Here is a 27,864-nt window from a genome sequence, read left to right as displayed (position 1 = left end):
AGGCTGATCTAAATTACTATATTAAAACGAGTCTTCTGAATCCCATGGAGAGGGGATATCTTGGATCAGGCTGGTAGCATGTGTAGCGGAAAATAAATACTTTTTCTCACCCATCACTATATTCATGGCTAAGGTCCCTATAACAACAGACAGATTCATAAGAGAAAAGCATACACATTTATTAATTGACATTCTATCTGACACAGGAGCCTATATAAGAAAATGAAGACTGAAACAAACAGGTAAACTTGTGTATTTTTGTGCTTAGATTTGATGAAGAGTGGACAGTTGCTGTGAAATGTGATGAGGAGAGAGAAGAGTTTGCTCTAAATCATAAACTGGGGGATTTTAGCAAGGCCTGATTCTTCAGATTTGTCTTTATATCTTGTGTCTCAGAGACACTATGGATTGAATATTTGTGTCCCCTAAAATTTATGTTAAATTTAATCCCAAATGCTACCATATTAAGAGGCAGGAGCTACAGGTGCAGTGGCTTCTGCCTGTAATCCCAGCACTTTCGGAGGCTGAGGCAAGAGAATTGCTTAAGCCAGGAGTTTGCGACCAGCTGTGGCAACACAAACACAGTGAGGCCTCATCTCTCTAAAAAAAAAAAACAAAAATTTCCCAGGCATGGTGGTGTATGTCTGTAGTCCCACCTATTTGAGAGGCTGAGATGGGAAGATTGCTTGAGCCTGAGGCTGAGTATTTTGCTTACAACCATTTAACCATCTCTAAAATGTTCCAAACTTTCCCTCATCTTCTGTCTTCTTCTGATTCCTATAAACTCTTCCAGCCTCTGCCCGTTAATGAGTTCCAAAGCCATTTCCACATTTTCTGATATCTTTATAGTAATACCCCTCTCAGTACCAATTTTCTGTTTTAGGCCATTCTTGCATTGCTATAAAGAAATACTGGAGACTAGTTAATTTATAAAGAAAAGAGGTTTGGTCATGGTTCTGCAGGCTGTCTAGGAAGCATGATGCTGGGAGCTGCTCAGCTTGTAGGGAGGCCTTAGAAAGCATACAATCATGGCAGAACATAAAAAGGGAACAGCATGTCACATGGTGAAAGCAGGAGCAAGTGAGAGAGAGAGAGAGCTGGGCAGGAGGTGTCATATGCTTTGAAATGATTGGATCTCATGAAAACTCACTATCATGAAGACAGTGCCAATCCATGAGGGAACTGCCCCATGACTCAAACACCTCTCACCAGGCTCTACCTTCAACATTGGAGATCACAATTCAACCTGAGATTTTGTGGGGACACACATCCAAACCATATTAGCCAGAAAACAACTGACCTTAGACCTTGTGGCAGAAGGTTCCAATTATTCACGACTCCTTTCAACTTCTCTTATTACATGACCCTTCTAAGGTATGGGCATTGAAACTAAAGCAAACAGTAGAAGTATTGGTACTCTATGGAAACGTTTTTAGAGAAATTGAAAAGCAAAAAGTCAGACAGAAATTACAATAAATTTCTATGAAGCTATACCAAGTATGCCTGCCTCTCCTGCCTCCCCTTTGACCACCTCCATTTATTCATTTCTGTCACCACTGAGGCAGCAAGACCAACTCCTCCTCTTCCTTCTCTCTTTAGCCTACTCAATATGAAGATTATCAGAATAAAGATGATTGACTTCCACTTAATGAATAGTATCTAAAATATTTTTTATGATTTTTAGCTAACATTTTTATTTTCTCTCTATTATTAATATGAGGATACAGTATATGATACATATAACATTAAAAATGTGTTAATTACTGTGTTTGTTACCAATAAGGCTTCCAGTCAACAATATGCTCTCAGTAAGGTTTTGGGGGGAGAACAATGTGCTAAATCAATTTTCAAGTGGGTGGGAGTTGGGCTCTCCTAACCCCTGTGTTGTTCAAGGGTCCATTGGAAAACGCTAAAGTATTGTTCCTTCAGCTTAAATTTTTTGAAAACGAATGGCTTTTCTTAGGAAGAAAGTCATTTGTCACATTTCCCCAACGTCTTTTCAATTGTTAACGAGAGGATCCAGAAATCATTACTGGCATAAGCTATACCTCCAGGGGCCTTCCCTCCTGCAGCAGGCATCTCTGAAACCTGTCCTAATGAAGAAGCTACATGACAAGGCTTTTGATCGGTCATTTTTCACCCAGCTACTCAATTGAAGGAAGTAATCAGGTACACTTTATCTGACTAAATGCTGCTGCTATGTGCCATTAAAGCTAGGTTCAGGCAACTTTTAGAGAGTGGTCCACTGTCCTCCTGCAATAGATGGTGAAGGTTGGGGCTGAGCCCCACATCTCTCCCATGTGACTTGATGCCTCCACTTGCAAGATAAAAGAACAGTTCTGAGAACACTTGGGAAGTGAGAGGACCCCTGCTGTTCTGTGAAGTGTGTTCTAAGAAAACACTTAACAGAAAATCAATTGTTATCACTTAAACCCTTTCCTTTAACTATTGCACACTTATGTTTTTATTCTAGTAGGACAAAGCAATGTGTACAAATTTGTGCAATGTTCCTGTGGTGTCTTGAAAGCCAGCTTATAAATTCTTATGCATTAAAAATTTCTCAATTCTTAATTTTGAGAATTTTGAGTCAAAAATCTCAAAGAGAATAGGGTGTCAGTAACAGTTATCCACAGGGCAGACAATGTTTTTAAAGCAGGGAGAAAGGATACTGTTGGGACTGAAAGATATGAGTTCAGAAAATATGACATGAATTTGAAGAAAGGAAACTGTGAAGTGAGACATAAAACTTTATACCCCTACCCTGTGAAGTTCTTCAGTAAGGCTTCCTGGACATTTCATGCTTTTGCTCCTGTGGCTTGAGGATTCCATTCTCCAGAGGAATTAAGGGAAGATTTCTGCTGGAAAGACTAAGCCCTGTTGGATTTCCTGTTGAATTCGTGGATGTACTTGCTCCTTTTGCTCTGTCTGACCCCAGTACTCCTTATTTTTTAAATCAAATACTTTACATATACAGCCACTTTAACTCCAACTGCTGTGTAGTTAACAGCATGGATTCTGGAAGCAGACAAAGCCTGTGGTCTAACCCCAGGCCTGATATTTCCTAGTTCTGTGAACTTAGGCAGATTGTATATTCTCTGTGAGCCCTTTTTTCCCCTATATATCGGAGCACTGGTCATCTCTGTCTTGTGGGATGGTTGTGGTAGTGAATGTGGCCACACATGTATGTTAGGTTGGGGGTCTGGCACATGAGAAGTGCTGAGAAATGTTAGCTACTATTATTATAGGGTGAAAAGTTGTTATACCTTCACTTACTGATCATAAGGGTTATGGCAGACACTCCTATAACAAAAGACAGGTTAACAAGAGAAAAGCATAACAGATGTATTTAATAAAAGTTTTATGTGACATAAGAGTCTTCAGAAATGAAGACCCAAACACCAAGGAAAACTGTCTATTTTTATGGTTACATTTGATGAAGAATGGACAATTGTAAAGAAATGCGATTGGACAAAGGCATAAACCAAAACAAAACCAAACTAAGCTGCCCAGCTAACTGAATAGACCTTCCTCTTGGCCAAAAACTTTCCAAAATGAACCTGGAAAACTAGTCCAGGCCATGATGGGAAAGGGGGCATGGATGTACCTTGTTATACCCTCCTCCTTTCTCTAACTCCTTTTGAATTCAGACACAAATAATCAGCATTCATATTTAAAACAGAGATCTTAAGACTGACAAAATAGACTCTGTAGAAATAAGATACCACATTCCAACACGATTCTAGAAGAGCATCACATGACAAAAAGCAGAGACTGAAATAAACCAAACTATTTTACTCCAAAATATTTTCATTTGACATATTTTAAACAATGGCCCTGCAAAACTGTCTCTTGTGGGGAAAAACTGCATTCTTCAGAGAATCTCCCCTTCTCCAGGTCTTTTCTTGATCCAGGAGAGATTTAACTAAGAATCTAGCACCTTTTAAGGCCTGATAAGAGACATATACCATCTATTCTATATAATCAGATCATTGGTCTCCATAACCCCTTATTTTAACCCATCTAAGGATGTTCCTTTCCTCTGGGTATAGAAAGAGCACCTCTTGAGGGTCTTATGACCTGCTTCAGAGCAGAAGAGCAGGGGAAAAGTGAGAGTGCCTCTTCTGCTTTTGCTGTTTTTTCAAAGTCCAAGGTGCCATGTTTAGAATGAGCATATCTTGAACCCCATCAAAGCCAAGTACTTTGTATAGGTTGTCCAGTGCCTTATTCTAAAGTAAGACACATTAAGTGATGTGATCTTCTAGTATCTCTGAACCACAGAATGCTTCTTTTACATATCATTTGTTCCCCAAAGTTATGCCTAACTAATAATAATAACGTTAGGGTTCAGAACACAATACCAAAAAGTATGGAACTTTTGCATATTGAATATTTTGAACTAAAGGAGCTTTCAAGACCTCAGAAACAAGAGCTCTCTGACCTCCTCTTTCCCTCCTGTCTCTTGCCCCTTTTTCTCCCAAGGTAAGTCATAGAAAGCAGAATTCCTCTTTTACAATGCAAGTGATAGAAACAAGAATCCCTCTCCCTGCAAGCAAGCTATAAAGCCTCTCTCCTTTCTTCTCCCTTGAAGACCCTCATTCTAGGGGGTCTTACCCCATACCCAGGAGGAAGAAATGCTACACCAAGAGAACAAGAAGAGTCTAAACAGACAGTCCTGGCTGAGTTTTCATGCTTGGTTTATTTTTATTAGATTCATACTTTTGTATCAATGAAAAATAATAAAAACGTTATGAAGTATTTGGAGAGAATTCATTCTGAGTCAAGTTGAGAATATGACATGTGACACAGTCCTAGGAGGTCCTGAGACAGGTAACGCCAAGGTGGTTGGGTTACAGCTTGGTTTTATATGTTTAGGGGATACATAAGACAATCAATCACTACATGTAAGGTATGCATTCATTCTCTCTGGAAAGGTAAGGCAACTGGAAGCATGGGCTTATATTTCATAGGTGAATTCAAGCATTTTCTGATTGGCAATTTGTTTGAAACAATTAAGTTATTATCTAAAGACCTGGAATCAATAGAAACAGTGTCTGGATTGAGAAAAGAGATTGTGGAGACAAAGGTTCTTATGATCTAGAATAGAGAGATAATGTCTCTTATCAGGCCTTAAAAGGGTGCCAGACTCTTAGTTAAATCTGCTGTGTGGATTAGGAAAGTACTTAGAAAGGAGAGTCCTCAAAAGCAATTGCAACAAAACCAAAATTGACAAGTGGAACCTAATTAAACTAAAACATTCTGTGCAGCAAAGAAACTTAATCAACAGAGTAAATAGACAAAGTATGGAATAGAGACAATATCTGCAACCATGTATCCCAACAAAGGACTAATATCCAAATATATAAGGAACTTAAATCAACAAGAAAAAAATTCTCATTTAAGGTGGGCAAAGGACATGAACAGACACTACTCAAAAGAAGATACATGAGTGACAAAAAACATGAAAAATTGCTCCACATCACTAATCACCAAAGTAACACAAATAAAATCCGTAATGAGACACCGTCTCATACCAATCAGAATGGCTATTTTGAAAAAGTCAAAAAATGCAGATATTGGTGAGGTTACAGAGAAAATGGAAGGGTTATATATTGTTGTTGGGAATATAAATTAATTCAGCCATTATGGAAAGCAGTTTGGGGATTCCTCAAAGAACTAAAAATAGAGCTACCATTTTAATTAGCAATTCCTTCACTGGGTGTACACACAGAGGAAAATAAATCATACCCAAAACACACGCACTCATATGTTCATTGTAGCACTATCACAATAGCAAAGACATGGAATCAACCTAGGTATCCATAAATCGTGGACTAGATGAAAAGGTGGTACATATACACCATGGAATACTACACAGCCTTAAAAAATTACATTACGTCCTTTGTACACGTGGATACAGCTGGAGGCCATTATGTAAGTGAATTAATGCAGGAATACAAACCCAGTTGATAAGGGTTTGGTTGTGTCCCCATCAAAAATCTCATCCTGAATTGTAGTTGCCATAATCTCCATGTGTCATGGGAGGGACCCAGTGGAAAGTATTTAAATCACTTGCTATTTTCATGATAGTGAGTTCTCACAAGGATCCATGAATTTATAAGGGGGTTCCCCCACTTTTGCTCAGCACTTCTCTTCCTGCCTGTATATGAAGAAGGGACCATTTTGCTTCCTTCTGCCATGATTGTAAGTTTCCTGGGGTCTCACCAGCCATGCTGAAGTGTGAGTCAATTTAGTAGTCTCCTTCATTTATAAATTATCCATCTTGGGTATGTCTTTATCGAGTAAGCTTGAGAACAGGTTAAACACACAACATCAGTAATATTCTCACTTATAACTGGGAAGCTAAATATTGGGTACATATCACCAGAAAGAATGGGTAACGAAAGTAGACACTGAGGACTACAAAAGGAGGGAGAAAGACGGGGCAAGGTCTCGAAAACTTGCTATTGGGTATCATGTTCTCTAATCTGGAGATGGCGATGCGGTAGAAGCCTGGTAACAAACCTGGATCTATAATAAAAACGGATGTTGACCAAAAAGGAAGAAATCAAAAATAGCAATGAATTAATAGAATATTAACAGAATATATTAGCATTCCCAACATATGCATTATAATATAACAAGGTATTACAATATGGCCAGATGATGTTAGTGGGATCTAAAAAACTACCCGCTACAGAGTGGGTGCGTGAAAGGAGAGTTGTATGTCTATCCTGCAGAGTATGGACACCTCTGTGCGTGCTCACTGTGTAAGTGCTTTCTAGGGCTGAGTATTCATGGTTAATGCATAAAAGCCTTGGCTCCCTGTCTGGCATGTGTTAGATATTATTCTTAATATTCTTGCTATTGGAAATTTAGTTGAAACCGGAGATGATAAACTGGTGTTTTCAAGGGACATCAGCTGCATAGAGTCAAGAGACTCTAGAATTAGTATAATTGGTATTGGATCAGAGTCTTGACTTTACCAAAATCAACCAGTGGAAGTTGGGTTACTGAAGATTTCATAAAATCTGTACCTACCTCTAGCAACGCCCAGAATGGCCTGGCTCTAGGAGAACCTTAAGAACATTTCCTGTGCTTATCTTCCTCTTTGTAGAGACGGAAACCCCGGCTCCAAGAGGTAAAGTCGTTTGAGATCCCACAGCCTGAGCACATCAAACTCAGACTTAAAACATGAGGAATTTGTTAAAATATGTCCATTAACATATTTGCTTGGACTTTCTAGGGACCTTCCCCTTGTTGCTGTTCAGTATTTGAGCAGAAAGTCTATAATATGGGTGCCCACGCCTGTGGCTCACAGTGTAAACCCCAGCCACTTTGGGGGGATGAGGCTGGTGTATCACTTGAGTTCAGGAGTTTGAGACCAGCCTGACCAACAAGATAAAACCTCATTTTTACTAAAAATACAAAAAAAAAAAAAATTCAGCTACGTGTGGTCATGGCTGCCTGTAGTCCCAGCTACTCTGGAGGATAAGGCAGGATAATTTATTGAAGCTGGGAGATGGAGGTTGTAGTGAGCCAAGATCATGCTACTGTACTCAAGTCTGGGAGACAGAGAAAAATAAAAACAACAAAGTTTGTAATGTCGTACACTGAAATAAAAACAAGGCAAAATCTTACGCTTTGATTGGTCCACCTTGGACATGAGAGAGGAACACACTTCAATCCTATTGGCTTCTACACAAAGTGAGCAGGTTGGGACACAGGAATGAGCTGAGGTGCTGGGGGACCTTGGTTGCTCAGTGGCAGCTGGCATTGGATAAGAGTGATGACTGGATGAGGTGTGCACTGGGGGAGCAGAAAAGCACCCTCTGTAAGATCCAACATGAAAGTCCTCTGCTCTCCAGACAAAAGAAGCAGTAAATTGAAGTAGCTGAGTCTGAAATGAGGCTTCCCTGGAACTTGTCCATTTCATTCTAGTTCCCCCACCTGCCCCTTTCCTTCCTCAGGAGGGTGCACAGTGGAGGCCAAAAGGAGAAGGGTATAGGATGTGGGTAGGGGAGGAGGAGATGGAGGTGTGGCGTAGGAGATGGATGGATGGCAGTTCCATAGTTAAAGGACAGGAAGGGGAGGAACAAGCAAGGGGTGATCAAAACAGACTGGAATAATAGTGACAGTTTATTGATATATACTTTGAAGGAAACAATAAATGAAGCACATCCAGTTTATTTCTCATTCTGCCTGTGGGACAGGTGCATGATTATCCTTGAAGGATACCAGAATATGCCACCCCAGAATATGTCCCTTTGCCACATGGGTTTTTAAGCTACTGAGCATTGAAAGTCAGCAGAGTCAGGAATACCTCTAAAAACAGGGCACAAGTTTTTCTTTTGTAAGGGAAATTTACATTTATAAAGGAAATTTCCATTGAAAAAGTTACTCTTCTTCTACCTTATCTAAAAGAGGAGGACTCTTAACAATTATTATCAATGGAGAAAGCACTGACTTAAATCTGCATTACAAACCTTGTTAAACAACTATTGTTTACCCTACTTTTCATGGTCACCTTGTCATATTTGTTTCTCCTGCCGCTGAAGCCTCAAACTCCTTTTCCTTATCTAGCTTAGGATGGTACAGAAGCCCAAATCCTAACCACCCCTTTGGGTTACTTATCACTGGAGGTTCCCACATGTATGGCCCAATGCACATGTTAATAAACTAGCTTTTTTTCCTTGTTAATCTCTGTCTTGCTACTCCAATTCACAGGGCCTCAGCTGGAGAACCTATGATGGGTAAAAGAAATTCTTTTTTGCTTCCTTATATCCACATTATCCAGATAAATGTTAGATAATTCAACAGCTTAAGGAATTTGCAGAGAATACAGCCCTCTCTGGATTGGAAAGCTAGGATTCAAACCAAAGCCAATAGTCTCTGCAGTCATCATGAGCTCCCACTCAGTGGACCTAAGCCCCCTAGTCCTGTAGATAATTGGAAATATGTCCATTCAAAGCAGATAAACAGTGGGTGATCTAGGCTAGGAGGAGAGGAATATGTATCTTGCTTGACAGGAAAAGTTTACTGAGAGGTTGAAAAAAGTTCCAGGGAGTAGATGTGGTCATAGGTATCCTTCCTTTTTAGAGAAAAAATGAGGGGATCTCTCAAAGTATTATGAAGTCATCTGCTATGAGCAAAGGAGAAGTGGTGCAGAGGGCAACAAACTTTTCAGAATCTTGGGTCCAGAGACTAGGGGCAGTGGTGGACTCTACAGAGAGCCACAGCTTACTCTGCAAAACTCTACTGACCAGTACTGAGAAAGAGGCCTCACACTACCAGTAAGGAAGTTATAGCCTCTCACAGGGTAACATATTCTAAGCAGACAGGCAGGGTCTCCAGGGACTATAGAAATTTAACCAGCTTGAGTAATCAGTCCGTTTTACAGCCTCTTACCCTACAGCTTGTTTTTATCCAAACACCTTGTGGAATACAGTCATCTGGTTGCCTGGAACTAGTTCCTGACAACTCTAGCAACTTATAGATGAACCTGAAGTGGAACTTTCCTCATGACCATGCTAAAATCTCCCCCGAGGGTGTAGCTATAGTTCATTACCAGAATGTGCGACTTATATGTTGGCATGATGACTCACAGTATCTGTGCCACTGGGGACCATTTCTTTCTTCTTTTTTTTTTTCTTTTTGAGATGGAGTCTCGCTAATGTCATCCAGCTGGAGTACAGTGGCATGATCTTGGCTCATGCAACCTCCACCTTCTGGGTTCAAGTAATTCTCCTGCCTCAGCTTCCTGAGTAGCTGGGATTACAGTCGCCTGCTACCCAGCCTGGCTACTTTTTTGTACTTTTAGTACAGATGAGGTTTCACCATGTTGGCCAGGCTGGTCTCAAATACCTGACCCAGGTGATCCACCTGACTTGGCCTCACCTGGCCTGAGGACCCCTTCTATATACACAATGATGCACCCTCTCCCCTCTCCATTGCCCCATAAAACTTTCACTCTGGGAGACACTACTTTGGAGAACACTTCTGGTACACCCTTACTTTCAACAAGTAATAAAACTCTTATTGATCAAAACCTGCATTCTGTGGAGAGTCCTTTGTTACTCACCAGGCAAAGAAACCCCGCTTTTATTCCGGTAGTAGTACACATATAAACACTAGCCACACAAGTACCTTAGAACAGAGTCAGATTGAGCCTCATTGTCATTACAAAGAGAGAGAAGTTACTTATGATGGGCTTATACTGAAAACCTTCACTGATGATTTGGTATCTGAAAAATGTCTGATTCCTTGACCCAAGGAATTCAGAAATATTCCAGGTAAAGGTAAGGTCTGGGAGTTGGAAAGCATGGACAGTGTGTGTTGTGGACTAAATGTTTGTGTCTCCTCAAAATTCATATATTGATGTGATAATAAGCATTGTGATAGTATTTGGAGGTGGGCCTTGGGAAGTAATTTGGCTTAGAGCAGGTTATGAGGGTAGAGCCCTCATGATGGGATTAGTGCCCTTATAAGAAAAAGAAAACACACAAAGTCACAAAGTTAGTTTGTCTCCACCATGTGAAGATACAGTGAGAAGGGAGCATCTGTGGACCATGAGGAGGGTACTCACCAAGAACTTGACCATGCTGGCCCTCTTATCTCAGACTTGCAGTCTCCAGGCTGTGAGAAATAAATGCTTGTTGTTCAAACCACCTAGCCTATGGTATTTTGTGATAGCAGCCAGAGATAGGACAATGTATACTGAGAACTGTTAGCCATTTCATTTTGCTTGACGAAATCAACGAGGTGAGAAAAGTGGCAAGAAAGATAGAGTGGAGTGAAACTGGAGGGCTTTGAAGGTCACTTGATTTTTGAGGCAATAGAGACACGTTGAAAATTTGAGGATCACATAAGTCCTTTGTGTAGGAAGATTAATCCTGCTCTTCCCATTCTTTTGTGGCATGGATTGTCAGAGCTTGAAGGCAGGGGGACTATCAAGCAGGCTCCTGAAATAGTTTTGTAGAAGAGTTGATGAGGTTCAGTATAAAATATGAGCCAAATGTGTGTGTCCTTTTCAGGTGGAAGCATTTAGCTTGCTAGAGCAAGCTTCTCCATATGCTTGTTACATCTGCTGTCATGGCAAGCAATGTTCCAAATAGTGCAGGCATCTCCGACAGGGTCCTGAAGCAGGAATGAGGAGAAGAGCCTCCTGCCACCATGCAGTGGCCACATAGTATAAATAAAATAAAGCTTTGATGTTTGAAGCCACTAAGATTTGGGAGTTGTTTTCTAGCAGCATAACCTAGCCTTTCCTGACTGATGTAAGAACCACATACTTCTGGAGGCATTCGGTCAATTCAGGACTCATTGATTGCATGCTTACTCTGTGTCAGGCACTGTTTAAGATGCTGGGGATACAAGAGTAAGCAAAACAGACATGGTTCCAAGGGACTGATCATGGACAGTAGGAGAAGAGAAAAGATAACAGGAGTTGGAGGGTCACAGGACCTACCATTAGAGAACCAGAAGAGGACCCAGACAGTACAGGCTCCAGGAAAGCCCTTAAGAACAGGAGAACACAGCATGAGCCAAAAGAGGGACAGCAGCCTGTGTCAGTCTTAAATCCTTAAGAGAACTGAAAAAGTCAGAAGAACTGGGTGCTGTGCTAAGTTTTCCCAGCCTTGTTTCCCTAATGCAGTCATTCTTGAAGTGTGATCCCAGGCCAGGATCTTAAACATCACCTGGGAACTTGTTAGAAGTACAGAATCCCAAGCCCCACTGCAGGCTTACTGAATCAGGGCTGTGGCCCAGTGACTTGTATTTTAATAAGCCCTCCAGGTGACTGCAGTTGGATGACCACTGCTCTGGAGCATCCATCTTAAAGGATGTGACCAACTTCTTTATCAGAGCAGTGAGGAGTTCCTGCGTCCACTAGAGTAACTAGTGGCTGTGGTGAGAATTACTATTAGTAAGAAAGTCTCTGTGGTCATCTCTGAAGACGAAAGCCCCTAGAGGGGGCACTGGAAGGGCAAGGATGCTATGTTGAGGTGACAAAAGGCAAACCTCAAGGAAAAGCTAGTCAGCTGCTGTGGAAGTAGGGCTTCTGTTGGTACTCACAGATCATGCTACAGGCTGGGCACCCTGATGCTTGGAGCTTGGAGCTTCCCTGTTTCTGGTGTGGGTCAGACCTAGTGATGAGCAAAGCTGCATTCTGAGAGATAGGCAGGTGCTAGCCAAGGGAAGAGAATATGGAAGAACAGTCTAGACACAAAGCAGGTGCCTAGGAAGAAGCAGGTATTGCTTGAACAACGCCAACTATTAGACACATCAATGTGCCTTGAGCACAGCACGTGAGTGAGCATGTATGACATAAGATAGTGGCAGTTAGGAAGATGCTATGTCACATGGGTCCACATAAGAAATATGTGGATTGGAGGGTAATACTTGAGGAAAGTGAGTTATCTGGATGACAATCACTATTTCTAACTCAGAGTAGAAGATCTATTACTTTCAGTATGTGGGTTCTGCAATTAATTAATTCCCTATAGTCCCTCATAACAAAGATATCATGATAAAACCCATAGCAACAATAAACAAATGTTATAGCCTACCTACATTAGCAAATATAAAACCCTGTATCACATAAAAGGCAATTCTTCAAAGAGGTAATTGCTGTCATTTATTGAGAACTTAGTACTCAATAAACAAGGAATCATAATCTTCCCAAATGGACAAAGCACTAAACCATTGACCAGTGCTAACTAATGAGATGGCTATCAGCGAGTTCTCTAATCAAGAATTCAAAATAGCGGTTTTCAGGAAACTCAGATCTGTAAAATGACACAGAAAAGAAACCAACAAACTTCTGAGAGAAAATTTTTAAAAGAAATAATTTAAAAATTATAAAATCCTGGAACTAAGAAAACATTGGCTGAAGTGAAAAATTCAAGAGACTCTCACCAGCAAAACAGATCAAACAGAATAAAAATCCACTGAGGTCTAAAACAGTTTATTAGGGCCAGGTGTGGTGGCTCATGCCTCTAATCCCTGTATTTTGGGAGGTTGAGGTGGGTGGATCACTTGCAGTTGGGAGTTCAAGACCAGCCTGGACAACACGGTGAAACCATATCTCTACTAATACAAAAAATTAGCTGGGCATAGTGGTGCACACCTGTAATTCCAGCTAGGTATTAGACCTCCTATAGAATTGGTAACCTTGTCTCATCTGCCAGAAGCACAATTTAGATAAAATAAAAATGGATATAAACCTGTGAGTTTTATATTACTCTATTGCCTTATTCATGAGTAAATTTTCTGAGGGCTATAAAATCTGCTTGCCTTTATCTATATGTTTAGCATATAGATTAAGTGTGTGTGATATATTTCTACCTCTGGATGTTATTACCAAGTTAATTTTCAATATAACCTAAAAGGGTGCTTTCCAAATTGGCTTAGAGATAAATGAGCACTATTGTGAATTACATACTCCTAAAAATCCTAGAAATAGACATATAAGTTCACATGACTCATGCAAATGTTTAGTAAATGAGATTAGTTTAAAATGCTTTATTGCACACAGTCACATATTACGAGTTTTTGTTATTATTAAGTACAAGAATACATTTGCAGGCCAGACATGGTGGTTTATGTCTGTAATCCCTGCACTTTGGGAAGCCAAGGCAGGTGGATCATCTGAGGTCAGGAGACGAGATCAGCGTGGCAAATATGATGAAATCCCATCTCTACCAGAAATACAAAAGTCAGCCAGGAATGGTGGTGTACACCTGCAATCCCAGCTACACAGGAGGCTAAGGCAGTACAGTTTCTTGATCCCAGGTGGCAGAGGTTGCAGTGAGCTGAGATCACAATACTTCAGTGCAGACTGGGTGACAGAGGGAGACTCTGTCAGAAAAAAAAAAAAAGAGAGAGAGAGAGAGATAATACATTTGTATACTTCTTGAATTTCGTAATGTACTACTTGAGCAGCGATACACTCACTGGACATTTAAGATTTTATATACATTTTATGGCAATAGAGGCATTTCTGTTGTTTAGTAAAAATGTATTCTACTTTGAATAGAACATAACTGGAAAGTGGTTTTATTACCAAGCTTTGTTTGAAATAGCAAATATATTTAAGAATTATTTCCATAGCATCAGATATAACCAGGTGGCATTAAGAACTGAAGTTGACCATGGGGACACTACTTATAAAGCCTCTTGGAAAAAACAGCCTGGTAATTGGTTACAGAGTTCATAACCTACAAGATGAGAAAGGTCACTTCTAGGCAAACTCTGGAACCTCACGATATTTGAAGACTTTGAGAGGAGTGGAATTCAACCAAATCTACAGATTCTGACAGTGAAGTCTGGTGGCAAGTTCCTGGCTTGGCTTCTAGTCCTGAGGCTTCAAAAAACATAATCTGAGACTAGTCTCAGTTACTCCAGTGGCTGAGATGGGAGGACCGCTTGAGCCCAGGAGGTTGAGGCTGCAATGAGTCAGACACTCTTTCTAATTTAAAAAGGAATAATGAATACATGAAGAAATAAATAAATAAAGCCCTTTGTGGTCAACGACCACTCTTACTGCATTTAGATAAATAATGACAAAACTGGTAAGACCAGACTTATTTTGTGAATAAGAGACAAGTGAAGTAACTGTAAGAGTCAACAGAATTGTGTTTCAATGGAAAACTATGGAACATCCACATGAGATATCTTACAAATTTTATTAGTCTACATTTCAATTCTTGTTTTATTCAATATATTGCTACAGCTCTCCAAACTCAAACTTCAACATTGTGTCCCCCTTTCATGATTAGCAACACTGAAAACTAAAACTGCCCAATTGTCCGCAAACCTTATAATCTAAAGCTGGATGATTCAGTACCAACATTTTAAAAAATCATCTTCATGCCATTAATACCTGATGACAACACTAAAAACAGCAAACCAGGGAATTCGTTCAATCATCACTGCTATCCTCACTCCACCATCTAAATATATTTTAAACTCAACACAGAGAAATGTCAATTGGATGCCCTCTGGAAGGGGAACAGGGCCTTTGATTTACAAGTGATCAGGTCAGAAAGACAGCACCCTCAAAAATGTTGTTAGTGCCCTCCTAAAGAAACCCAAGGGTTCCCAATCCCCTTCTACGATGTGTAGTCTCAGCAAGACGGCTGTTTAAAATCTGGGAAGTGGACCTTCACCCAAACAATGTACTTGCTGATGACTTCATCTAGGGCTTCTCAGGCTCTGGCTTTACAGGAAATGTTTGCTATAAAGCACCAAGTCCAGGTATTTTCTCGTGGCAATCCTAGTGACCAAAGATGATAAAATGTATTCTATTATTCATTAAAAAGCATAATTTTCCTATGAATATTAAGGAATAGGGCTTTAGCTCTTGTTATATAAAGGCTTTTCACCGTTTACTCTAACTTGCTGAAACACAGTCCCTATTCCAAGGTTGATAAATTGTATCTTACATTGTATCTTACGGATTATACCTCTGTTTCCCATGCCTTTAAATTATTATGAGAGAATGCCTCATGGAGATAATTTGGGTTAAACATGCCCAGGATCAGAGTATCATAGACACTTCATCTTTTCATTTGTTTGTTTGTTTTAACAGGGTCTCACTTTATCACCCAGGTGAAAATGCAACGGAGAAAACAGACTCACTGCAGCCTAGCCCTCATGGCCACAAGTGATCCTCCCTCCTCAGTTTGAAAGAATGGGACTGCACTGATGCAATACCCCATCCAGTAATTGTTTGTCTATTCTATAGGGACAAGATTTCTCCATGTTGCCAAGGTTTGTCTCAGACTCCTGAGCCAAAGAGATATGCCTGCCTCAGCCTCTGAAAATGCTGGGATTAAAGACCTGAACCATCACACCTTGACAGACACTATTTCTTATGATGCCGCTGTGAAGATAGACAAGACTAGGGAGTTTTATCTTTTCATTTCATCCTCACAGTCCTCCATTATAGGTGAAGGAAAACATAACTTCATAACATAAATAACTTACTTGAAAATCAAAGTTGGTAACTTCTCCTTTAAAATTATTTGCAGCTTTTCCCTTTAAACACTGATGATCTTGTTAACATATTCTCATGAAAATGCTTCCTCCTTGCAGATTACTCCATTAATTGTAAGAATTATGGACTACAAAAAATAGAACTTCATATATTCCATTTCTGTAAGTCTTATGTTCAAGGAAAGTTAATTGGTTTACTTATTTGGTTCCTATTCTTTATATTTTTATCATCAGATAATTTATTAAATCTTTAAGCCATCCCCCATAAGAAATTTTATGCTGTTGTTTTATACACTAAACTTTCCAAAAAGCATAATGTTTAAAGCATTCCTATTCATATCTTCAATGATATCTGATAGGCTCAGCGTGATGGCTCATGCTTGTAATCTGAGCACCTTGAGAGGCAGAAGAGGGTGGATCAGGATTTTTAGAGAAGCCTGGCCAACATAGTGAAATATTGTCTGCACTAAAAATACAAAATTTTAGCAAGCTGTGGTGGCACACACCTTTAATGCCAGTTACTCGGGATGCTGAGAAAGGAGACTAGCTTGAACCCAGAGGGTAGAGGTTGCAGTGGGTCAAGATCCAGTCACTGCACCATGGCTTAGGTGCTAAAGCTAGATTATCTTAAAAAAAAAAAAAACTGATAAATTCTCAACCCTCCTAGATTATTCCTATTTGTAAAAATATATTGCGAAAACATTGCTTAGAGCATCCATTGCCAAATATTTGAAGACAATATTAATGTACCTCCCAAAACTAAACACTCATTTTTCACTGTGTAAACTAGGACCATTTTATTTCATTAAGCTATGTTCTTAAGAAACTTAGGTGGTTCACTTTTTATTTCGGTGCAAAATGTGTTTTCATTACCATTGTCCTGCTTCAGTCACAGAATGCTTCAAGAAGAATGTTGTGGATGTCTCAAACTCCAGTATCAACCATATCTAATTGTTTCCTTTGACCTTTACTATTCCTCTAAAGGTTACACGTTTTAGGGTGAGGCAGACAGTTTTGTAGTCTTTCTGAAGACTTCTGAAACCTGACTTCTTGATTCGACCAGCTTGGTCCCTAGAAGTGAAGGTTGCCACCTTGCAAGGGAGCCACCTTGCAAGATGACAAGTGAACCACATTTCCCAGCTGAGACTGGTATTTTTTTTTAATACAGCCTAATTAGGAAACTTGTGCAGCTTCCAAGGGAGACTTCACATTTGCCTACTTTTGTATCTACTTATGTGCAAAGCAACAAAGGCAATTTTCTACAAGCAACACAATTTACTCTCCTATTGAATTTGCTTTTGAGCACGTGTAGCAACAAAATCAGGCATTTTGCATTCCATGTATAAATGTATTCTGATAATTGTACTACAGACACTACACCTAAACAGATAGTTTTCAATTAGCATTAAAGATTATGAAATTACTTTGAAAAAATTTCTTTTCATCTGAATACCTCAAAAAATTCATGGAGGAAGTTAGTATCTACCTCTCCACACAAAACTAACTTATTTCTTGTGGTGGTACTCAGGTAATAATGCAGAAACAACATTTTTATTGTCAATATGCAAGCAAGGTTTAATATGCAAGAACTATTATTTTAAATATCTGCTTCAGTCTCCTTTTTCCGACTGGATTTCCCCAACACATTTTCTAGAAGCCCCGTTATTTGAGCTACTATATGTTTCACGAGGATCATGGCGCACCCTATCCACTGAAGGTGGACACGTTCGTTCCTTTCTGCCACCATGCTCACGACCACTGGAATAGAAATCACCACAGCTCCTTGAGTAACTCTCCCGACTTCTGTCATATATATCTTGTGTATTGTTATAATAACAATTTGTTATTCGTTTTGTGTTTTCATTCCCTGATGTACCACTATCCCCTAGTTCACACGGGGACTTCATTAGACTCTGATGGGTAGCTTCTTTTATTGTCTTAGATTGAGAATAGTAATGGCTAATATCCCATGTTGTACTTTGGTAGAGGCTGAGAGGAAATTCTCCACCATAAATGGCACTGTGCTATTGGTTAGAGGCATATTGAAACTTTTTAATAACAATGTGATGGTGACTGCTTCCATCAAAAGTCATTCGAGGACCTGGTGCAGGTGCTGCACCATGACAGGTCCCTGCAGGGTTGATAAAATAATAGAACTTACGTTGAACTACATTTAAACATTTTTACTGGTATCACTAAACCATAAATCAGTTAAAGCACTATTCAGAAATGTCTGCTTTCCTCTGCCTCTGTTGACAGGATATGAATTGGGACTGCAATAGTCAAAATGTTTTATTTAAAAGAAGTATAAGAGTAGTATTTTGATGCTTAAGAAAGTTTATTCTAAAATAAAGGTTGAGTCACATTTTCTGTAACTCAATTGAAGTTCTCATTTTCATATAGATTCCTATGCTTTATACTGTTAACTTTTCCAAATATTTAAACATGTTATTTTTTTCCTTTGTAATTTTCCTTAAAATTTTATTAAAACAATGATCTGGTCTATTAAATGTAATTCTATAATTTACAAATCCATATCTGGACTCTTACTGTAACTCTGATATGCATCTCTGTAAGAACTTCCATGGGGATGTCCTGAATGATCACTATATTTAAAAAAAATAAAAACTTTGTTAGTGTCGAAATGAACAATTTAAGATATATATTGGACAACATCAGAATATGTTACAGTACCTGTATCCTCTAGAGGAATGTTCACCAAAGTGAGAAACATCGTAATCATGCCATGCATACTCTTAATACGGTGGAGTATAATCCCCAGTGTCTCAGGAACTTCGACAATTTCTGCTTGCATTAGTTAAAGCAACAAATTTTAAATGATCAACTTCCAGTATCCAGAACATAACCTGTTTACAACTAAAAAATAAATAAATAAGTAAAGGGCCAGACATCTAAACAGACATTTCTCCAAATACAACATATGCAAATATCCAAAAAGCACATGGAACTGATGCTCATAATTAGGGATTCAGAAAATGCATTTGTAAACCAAAATGTGATATCATCCTTCGCACATAGTAGAATGCCTATGAATTGTAAAAAGCTAGAAATACAGAGTCTTTGAGAAGACGTAGGTAAACTGGAACTGTGAAACAGTGCTTGTTGGAATGGAAAATGATGCAGCTACTATGGAGACGTGGTGGGTCCTCAAGAAAACAAACATAATTATCATACGATCAAGCAACTCCACACATATATACTCAGAATTGAGTAAGTGTACTCCAACTAATATTTGTGCCTAGAGATACTGCGGTGGAAACAACCCAAACAAAATAATGGGTTAACAGCTTGTGTAAGGAGTGAAGTGCTATGATGTAAATAAACCTTCAGGGTATCCGGCAGAAGGAAAAGAGACAGACAGAATGTACAGTTTGAGCCAATTATGAGGAAATACCAAAAACAGGTAAGTTCATAAACAGAACACAGATTGGTGTTTCCTAATGGCTGTGGGAAGGGGGAAAATGAAAAGGATAGCTTAACTGGTAGTGGAATTGTAGTTTGGAGTGATCAAAAATGTTTTTTACCAAATAGAGGTCATTGTTGCACAACACAGAATGTATTAAATGCCACTTAGTTGTTAACCCCCAAATGTTTAACTTTGTTATGTGAATTTCATCACCACAACAAAAATCAACTATTTTTTCAATTTTCCTTTACCTATCCTTAGCTGCGTAAGTATCATCTCTTGGTGACATACTGTCGTTTCTGCAGGGAGAGAATGGCTCTCTACGTAAAGGACCTGCGTAGCTCTCTCTTCCACGTGACATGCGACCTTTAATTTAACATGATTACATATTATGTAAAGTACAGAGAATTTGAAAAACTATCATTTCTTCTCTAAAATAACTTCAGAAATTATTTCTCCCACGACGCTCTTTCTCTTCCCCTGACTTACCAGACATTCATGACACCTTCATTATAGCTTACAGCTTTGTATAATCTCTTGGCTCCTGCAAGCCCAGTTCTTCTTAAACACAGCTGAAGCTAAACATTAATTCTCAGGTAAAAGTGCATTCTTAACTGTTAGTAACTACTGAGTTATTATTTTCCTTTTCATGTGAATTATTGATGACTATCAATGACACAGGGAAAACATGTAAAACTATCAAAATTTACACTGATTTTAAAGTTTACATGTATCATCCTATCTCACCTAAATAAACTAAATTTATCCATCTTGTTCAGTCCATCTCACACACACAAGCACTGTAACCTGTGAACTACCGAATGTGAAATTTATACATAAAAGTTCTCCTTTACCTCTAAGTATTTGGTTCTATTTTAAATGAGGACAAATTGAAATATGCTACTCAAGCTTTTCTAATGACAGCTAAGATTTATTTTATATGGAATAAAAAATACTGGTAAAGAAGTCATTACATTATTGTGCCTCATTCAAAATAGAATAGTTTTTTTCCTTTAATATACTCTTCAAGTGCTATTTCTTACAGGTCAGTCTTTTCACCTGTGATGTGTTCACTGGCTAATCTTTTAGTGGAAATCTGCTAGCTCATGTATTGTGAAGTCAATTTCTATCTAACTTCACCAATCCTCTAATATGAAACGGAAAATTGAAAATGGAAGGTTTCCATTTCCTCCATATCATGATGCAGGCCTTGGTAAGAATTTTAACTTGTTGTGCTTCAACTTCTTTGCTGAAAACTGTGACTTTTTGTCTTGCTTTCTTCTGTCCAGTCTGAATTCTTACGCTTCTCCTTCTCAAGATTATTAGTTCTATTCAATCTTACTGCTCACCTCATGTGGCTTAGTTCTAAATTCTCTCCTCAAATAATTTCAACTCCGGCACTAAAGAACTTGTGTTCAGGTTTAAACATCCCTGCACAATCTTAATGATAAATATACAGCTCCCTTTATTTCACAACACTGCGTTTCTGTGATATCCACTTAACTGAAAAATATTGGACTCCTTCCTGTCTACATTTCAAGTCTTACTTTTCTTATAAATAGTATTTAAGTCCAGTGACTGCTTTTCTCCTAAATCTTCTTGTAGTATCATCACATAACCAGTAAGAATGCCTTGCCCATAAGCATTACCAAGGTCACAGAAACTGGGTGGCCAGGCACAGTGGCTCACATTGCTATCCAGTGTGGAAGGCTGAGGCAGGCAGACTGCTTGAGCCCGGGGCGTTAATGTCAACTTTGACATTAGTTACATGTAGTGAGGTCCTGTTTCTACAAAAATATGGAAAGAAAAACTGGATAGGTGTTGTGGTGCATGCCACTTGTCATGGCAACTCAGGAGGCAGAAAGAGTAGAACTGCATGAGCTCAGAAATTTGAGGCTGTAGTGAGCCTTCGTCTCACCAATGCAGTCTGACCTGGTGAGAGCAAGATTCCAACCTGACAAAGAACCCGAGTATGCAATTTTTGTCATGGAACACCAGGGGTCAAATACAAAAGGACCCAGGATATGGAAGGATTCATTAGATTAAGAAGCTTCCCATCAAAGAATACTGTCAGGACCTTTAAGAAAAATTAAGAGGAATTCTGTAGCTAACAAAGCATTAAATGGAATGTTTCCCTCACTGTAATTACTTCTTCTATGTGCAATTAGAAGGTCAAGTATTTCTTCACAAAATTTGAAATTCACCTAGTGAGATGAAAACTACAATAAAAGCTATCAATCAATAAATATGTCCATGTATGTGTCAATTCTAATATGTTTCTCAATCTTAAAGTTAAGCATTCAGGTAAAATAGCTCACTTTCAGTCATTTCAGCATTTACTTTGGCCTCGCATCCCAGTATTGCTTGTTTGTTTGCTTTGTTGTTGTTGTTTTCAGAGACAGAGTCTCGCTCTGTCACCCAAGCTGGAGTGCAGTGGCGCAATCTCAGCTCACTGCAAGTTCTGCCTCCCGGGTTCGTGCCATTTGAAAACTATCTGTTTAGATATAATGCCTGTAACTCAGTATTTTAGGATTGATTTTGAGGTGAAGCCAGCTGGACTTCTGGGTCAGATGGGGACTCAGAGAACTTTTCCATCTTGCGAGAGGATTGTACTGGCTGGGTGTGGAAACTCACACCTGTAATCTCAGGACTTCGGGAAGCCGATGTGGGTGGATCACGAGGTCAGGAGATCGAAACCAGTGAAACCCCATCTCTACTACTGGTTCATGCCAGTCACAATTCATATCCTGTCAACAGAGGCAGAGGAAAGCAGACATTGCTGAATAGTGCCTTAACTGACTCATGGTTTAGTGATACCAGTAAAACTGTTTAAACGTAGTTCAACATAAGTTCTGTTATTTTATCAACATTGCAGGGACCTCTCATGGTGCAGCACCTACACTAGGTCCTCGAATGACTTTCGGTGGAAGCAGTCACCATTATTATAACAATACACAAGATATATATGACAGAAGTCAGGAGAGTTACTCAAGGAACTGTGGTGATTTCTATTCCAGTGGTCGCGAGCATGGTGGCAGAATAGCCAATAGCTCAAATAACAGGGCTTCTAGAAAATGTGTTGGGGAAATGCAATCGGAAAAAGAGACTGAAGCAGATATTTAAAATAATAGCTCTTGCATTTACACTTGCATTTATATGGCAAAAAGAAGAAGATGGCTTAAGCATGTTGGTTCAAATGGCATTCTGCTATCTTCAAATGTTTAGTAATACTACAAAGACCTAGTAATACTGCTAATTGAAAAACAGAGTAGGATATTATTCACTAGGGACCCTTACCTTTCCATTCATTTCTGTGGCAGCATTCTTAGCATCTGCAGGGTTCTCTAAAGTAATAAATGTGAAGCCTCTGCACTTGTTTATTCGACCTTTCTTCCAAGCAACTAAAATATATGAAAACACTTTACATTTCTATAACAGACTCACCATAGTATTAAATACCTAAGAGTTACATGAAATAAAAAAATTGCATTTCACTCAGTTACTGTGATTCCTAGTACTAGGTCACCCACATAATCTGCCTATTTTATTACATTTTGTTCGCTAGCTGCACAAATAATTTACTTTTGCTCATTTTCCTTTCACAATAGTAGGTGACCCTTACCACTGAAATGTCACCTGCAGGCCATGGAAATTTTTCGAATATCAAATGGAAACTTCAAAACAGCAGTTTAAAAACAAAAACAAAAACAAAAAATCACTTTGAATTTATGTACTCAAGCAAATATATTGAGTATATGTTTCCTTGGGTAAAAAGTATACACAAAATATATGAAAACATATGTCGGTGTCAAGAGTTACCTTCCGACAAGGGACCATGTTTCCCAAATATTACCTTAAGCTTCTTTTCATTGGTTTCTCTACTTAGACCACAAATGAACAGCTCGCCAGGCTGATTCCCTTCTAACATTTTGCTGTAAATTGTAAAAAATTATCTTCATTTAGATAACAATAAGGAAGCCAAAAAGATAAAATTTTATTACATACTGTGTTGAAAACTCAAGTGAAATACGCTTACAGAGGCTGGCACCTTTTCAGTATTTCTTACTTGAAATATGAAAAACGTGTAACATACAGAGCAAAAGCGGCACTGTCTTCATGGACAAATGCTGCATTTCACTGCATACCTCACAAAAACTTGCTTGTAAAACTTAGATAACAAAAGCTATTGTGATTTTTTAAAGTTGCAATACTCAGGAAGCCCCCATTTAAATACTTTTAATTTGAAAACTATACATTTAGGAGGTACAATGTGATTTTCTTTGTTCGTTTTCATTTTTTTTTTTTTTCCTAGAGACTTCAATTTCCCTTAGCCAAAGTGCACTGCTCACTGAAGTGTCCTCTACCCAGTCTCAAGTGATCATGCCACGTCTCAGCTTCCCAAGTAGCTGGGAGTACAGACGCTTGCTACCTTAGCTGGGCGTGTGTGTGTGTGTGTGTGTGTGTGTGTGTGTGTGTGTTTTAATAGACACAGGTTTCCCCATGTTGCCAAAGCTGGTTTTAAGCTCCTGGGCTCAAGCGATCTGTGGACACGAGGCTATGAAATTGATGGGATTTCAAGGGTGAAACACTATGCCATGTCTGATGTTTTGATAAATGATTGAATTCGCCTAATTAAAGTACTTGCTTTCTTGGGGGAGAATATTTTAAATATTTTACAAACTTTAGTGATTTGAAATATACACCACCATCTTCCCCAGTGTGTCCAACTTACAGCCTTCCCCCAGACCCACCCCTTGTCTGGGGAGAAATCATCTTCCATTAAACAAGTCGTTGGTGCCAAAATGGCAACAGATAAAAGGAACTCATTATTTTACACAGGCTGGTCTCCAACTCCTGATCTCAAGCCATCCTCACACCATCACCTCCCAGAATGCCAGGATTACAAGAGTAAATCAGCATGCCAGATTTTAAAAATAACTTAAGCACGAGATTATTTTGTTTCTGTTTTAGACTATTACCATTTATCTCGATTACACTCACTTATTCCGTTTAAATTATTTACGATACCAGAGATACAGGAAACATGTTTCAAATATTGTCATAAAAGGAGGGAGATAATTCAAGGCTTTACAGAGACAAATTTAAAGTTTGATTATTTATGGCCCCAGAGTTCTGCCTACACTAAAGTAATGCAATTTACATCCAAATTTGAGAATTCCTGCCAAGCAAATCGGAAATTTGACATGTGCTGACTAAAAGGACAAGTTTTTAATCACAGTGGTTAAGTATATTGCCTGTATATTTAAATTATGGCCACATTCACAAAGGAAAACCGATATAATAAAAAGTGAACATGAAAACAACGGCGCCCTAGCTCTCTGTCCCACAACTTACCCACCGGTCAGACATGGCCGACGGTAAAGGGAAGAATCCTCAAGAAACAGACAATGAGTTTACAAAAACGCATTTCTTAATAACACTAGCAATTTCTTTCCCTACTGTCTCTTCCCATAATTCACCACCAACGTATAGAAAACCCATCCCCGTTTACAGACAACATCCAGAAACCTCGCTGTCTTTGTGTTTTTGACTAGAGACCAACCTGAGCAGAGAAACAGAAAATAAAGATGCTTTTGAGTAGGACAAACAGTGAGGATGGCTTCAGGATGACAGTTGCCCTACTGCGGTAAGATCCCACATCCGGACTTTTCTGGCCAAGGACGCCAGAAGTGCCAGAACAGATCCCCTTCCACCGACTCTCTCAGGTCTAGGCAAATACAGTCTCCCACTACCATGCTTCCTCCCTGAGGATGCTATATTCCCAGGAGCATTCCTAAGGCCTTCTAGTCCAGTGCCGTGGGCACACTGGAGGCCAGCAGCCAGGGATGCTCATTGATGGCCTGTGTGGAGGCTGTTGTGCACTGCCTTGAAGACTCAGAGGCTCCCACAAGTATAGCTGCAACCACGATGCCTGCTGTCAGGGTTCTACAAGACCAGGACTTCAGCCTTTTGCTCCTAGACTCCTCTACACAGGTAACCCTTTAGTGGCCCAGGGCCCCAAGGGGAGTGCAGTGGGCTGTAGGCCCTGCAGGGCTTCCCAACAACACTGGGTTCACATAGGTGTAGCACAGGATTGTCAGCAGGGGAGGCCCATGGGTCTTCAGGGGAGCAGCCCCCAGTGGTCAGCTGTCAAGGTTGTGTGGGATGGGAAGAGTAGGCCCTGATCTGTGGGAGCTCTGGAGCTTCCTCCTGTGGTCAGCCATGAGGCAGAAGAGGGACTTAGGAGTGCAGTGGGAGGGGGCGACCTTGGGGGAGGAGGCAGTCTTGTGGCAGGAGGCGGTGCTAGTGGTGGACAACCTAATGGTGTTGGTCCAGGTGGTGGCCAGGGAGGAGGCCAACACCAAGTGGCAGAAAAGGATCAGAGGGCACCGTCTGGCCCCGGCTCCAACCAGCAATGGACTCTCTAAACATCCTTCTCTTGGAGCTGGGCTCCGTGAACACCCCAAACCCCAGGGCATACCCTGCTTTGGGGAATGAGCCTTAGCCTTGCAGCCGCCCTTTAGGGACGACTGGTAGCTGGGGGTGGGTGATAGGCATCCCAAGGAGGGGTGGCGCATGGCCAGCCCAGAGGCACAGGGGGTTAGCCAGAACACAGGGGATGGAGGACAGGAGGGAATCCAAGGCCATGCTCCTATAGATGTGAGGGCAGCTTGCCTGTAGGTGCTGTCAGAACATGTGATAGGGATGGGGAGAAAAGATCATCACTAACAAGGGAGGATAAGGGGGCCAAGGACTCTTCGTGCATAGCAGAATTCTGAAGGGCACTTTTCTTTTGGAAAGTCACTGAAGGAAGAAGAGTCTGCATGCCCATGCCAGCCATTAAACCATCCCCACTCTCCATGCCTGTTTCCAGCAGGTTCACCCCCAAAACCAAAGGTTCACATCCATAAGTTGCCTTGGATCATAAAGCATGAAGAATTACATGTCAGGCCGTGGAGACCGGGCCTGAGGAATAGGTCGGGTTTCTGACTTAGGTTGATGTACACCAAGGGGTGTCTCGGCAGGACAGCTGAGAAGAAGAAAACATGCTTCACCCCAGCTAGCAGGCCACCTCAGCCCGTCTAGATGAAATGGTCACTTTGATTCTCTCTGTGTTCTCCTTCTTAGTCAGTTAGGTGGAGGAACTCAGACATTCCAGGTACCGGTAACACGATGAAGTTTTCCTCTTGTCACATTTACTTCTACATTGAAGTGAACATTAAGGAATATCGTCTTGGCATCCTTGGAAAGGAGTGCCTCCTGGCATGGTAGAGGAGACAGTATGTGGAAGGGTATGCCTGGACCTGTAGCTTAATTCCATATAGTACTACCTGAGGGAGTTACAGCGGGAACAGAGAGGAGGCCAGGTTTGGGGGTTGAGAGCCCTGTGGGTGCTGAAGCTGGGACACACACAGAGAACACAAAGCTCAGAGAAGAGACTGCCGTAAGCAAACCCAGGCCATCCATGGGCTGAGGGAGAAAGGTTCACCAGGGAACTGTAACATCAACAATTCAGGATTATGGAACCTTAAGCTGCCTAAGAGGCATAAGTGGCTAAGTTCAGTGGGAGAGAAGCAAGTCTCAATAGATAGCTGCTTCATCATCCCTTGCTGGCTCCCTTCTCTGCCCTGAGGTCTGCTACAACCTAAGGGTGAGTTTGGTTTCAAATAGGGCCCTCTCATCCTCTATGCAGATGTCCATCCCAGGCCTGTCTACGTTTATGTGCTCCCACAATAGCTCTCCCAGGCCCATCACATACTTTGTGATGACCCCAGGCTTTCTCAACATGCTCTCTCCCATCTGCCGTCATCACTCATACATGGCATGCCCAGCAATACAGGCCACTGCACAGGGAATCTGGATGACCATACTGGGCTCACAGTGGGGAGGAAATTGAAGAGATGGCCAAGTGTCAGGGGACCTTCTGTGTGTGTCCAGGGAGGGAATCTGGTTGGTCATTAAGTCCCACTTAAGTATTGATGTGAACACCAGTGTCTCTTGTCCCTGAACCTGTGCCTGCAGTCACAAGGATTAAATGACATTCACAACAATACTACCTAAGTGATCTACAGATTCTATGCAAACCCTGTGAAAATATCAACGACCCATTCCTCATACAAATACAATATGAAAATCCTACAATTTCTGTGAAATCGAAGAATATCCTGAAGATCCAGAGCAAACCAGTAAAACGCACAAAGCTGTAGTCATCAAACTACTTAACTTCAAAATATACTGCAAGGTTTTACTTACCAAAATAGCATAGCACTATGGGAAAAGAAGAGACATGAGCTAAATAAAAACAACAGGGGCACAGAACTAAGTCACTTCTTTTGCTTCTCACGACCTATTCCCAAAGAAGCAAGAATGGTTGATGCAAAATCAAGTCCGTTCTATAAACTAGGTGAAGAAGAACTTTGATATGTACGTAAAGGATTTTAAAA

The sequence above is a fragment of the Rhinopithecus roxellana genome, chromosome 22 (assembly GCF_007565055.1).
Source record: "Rhinopithecus roxellana isolate Shanxi Qingling chromosome 22, ASM756505v1, whole genome shotgun sequence".
NCBI classification, from domain to species: Eukaryota; Metazoa; Chordata; class Mammalia; order Primates; family Cercopithecidae; genus Rhinopithecus; species Rhinopithecus roxellana.
Note: the sequence above shows the minus strand (reverse complement) of the source record.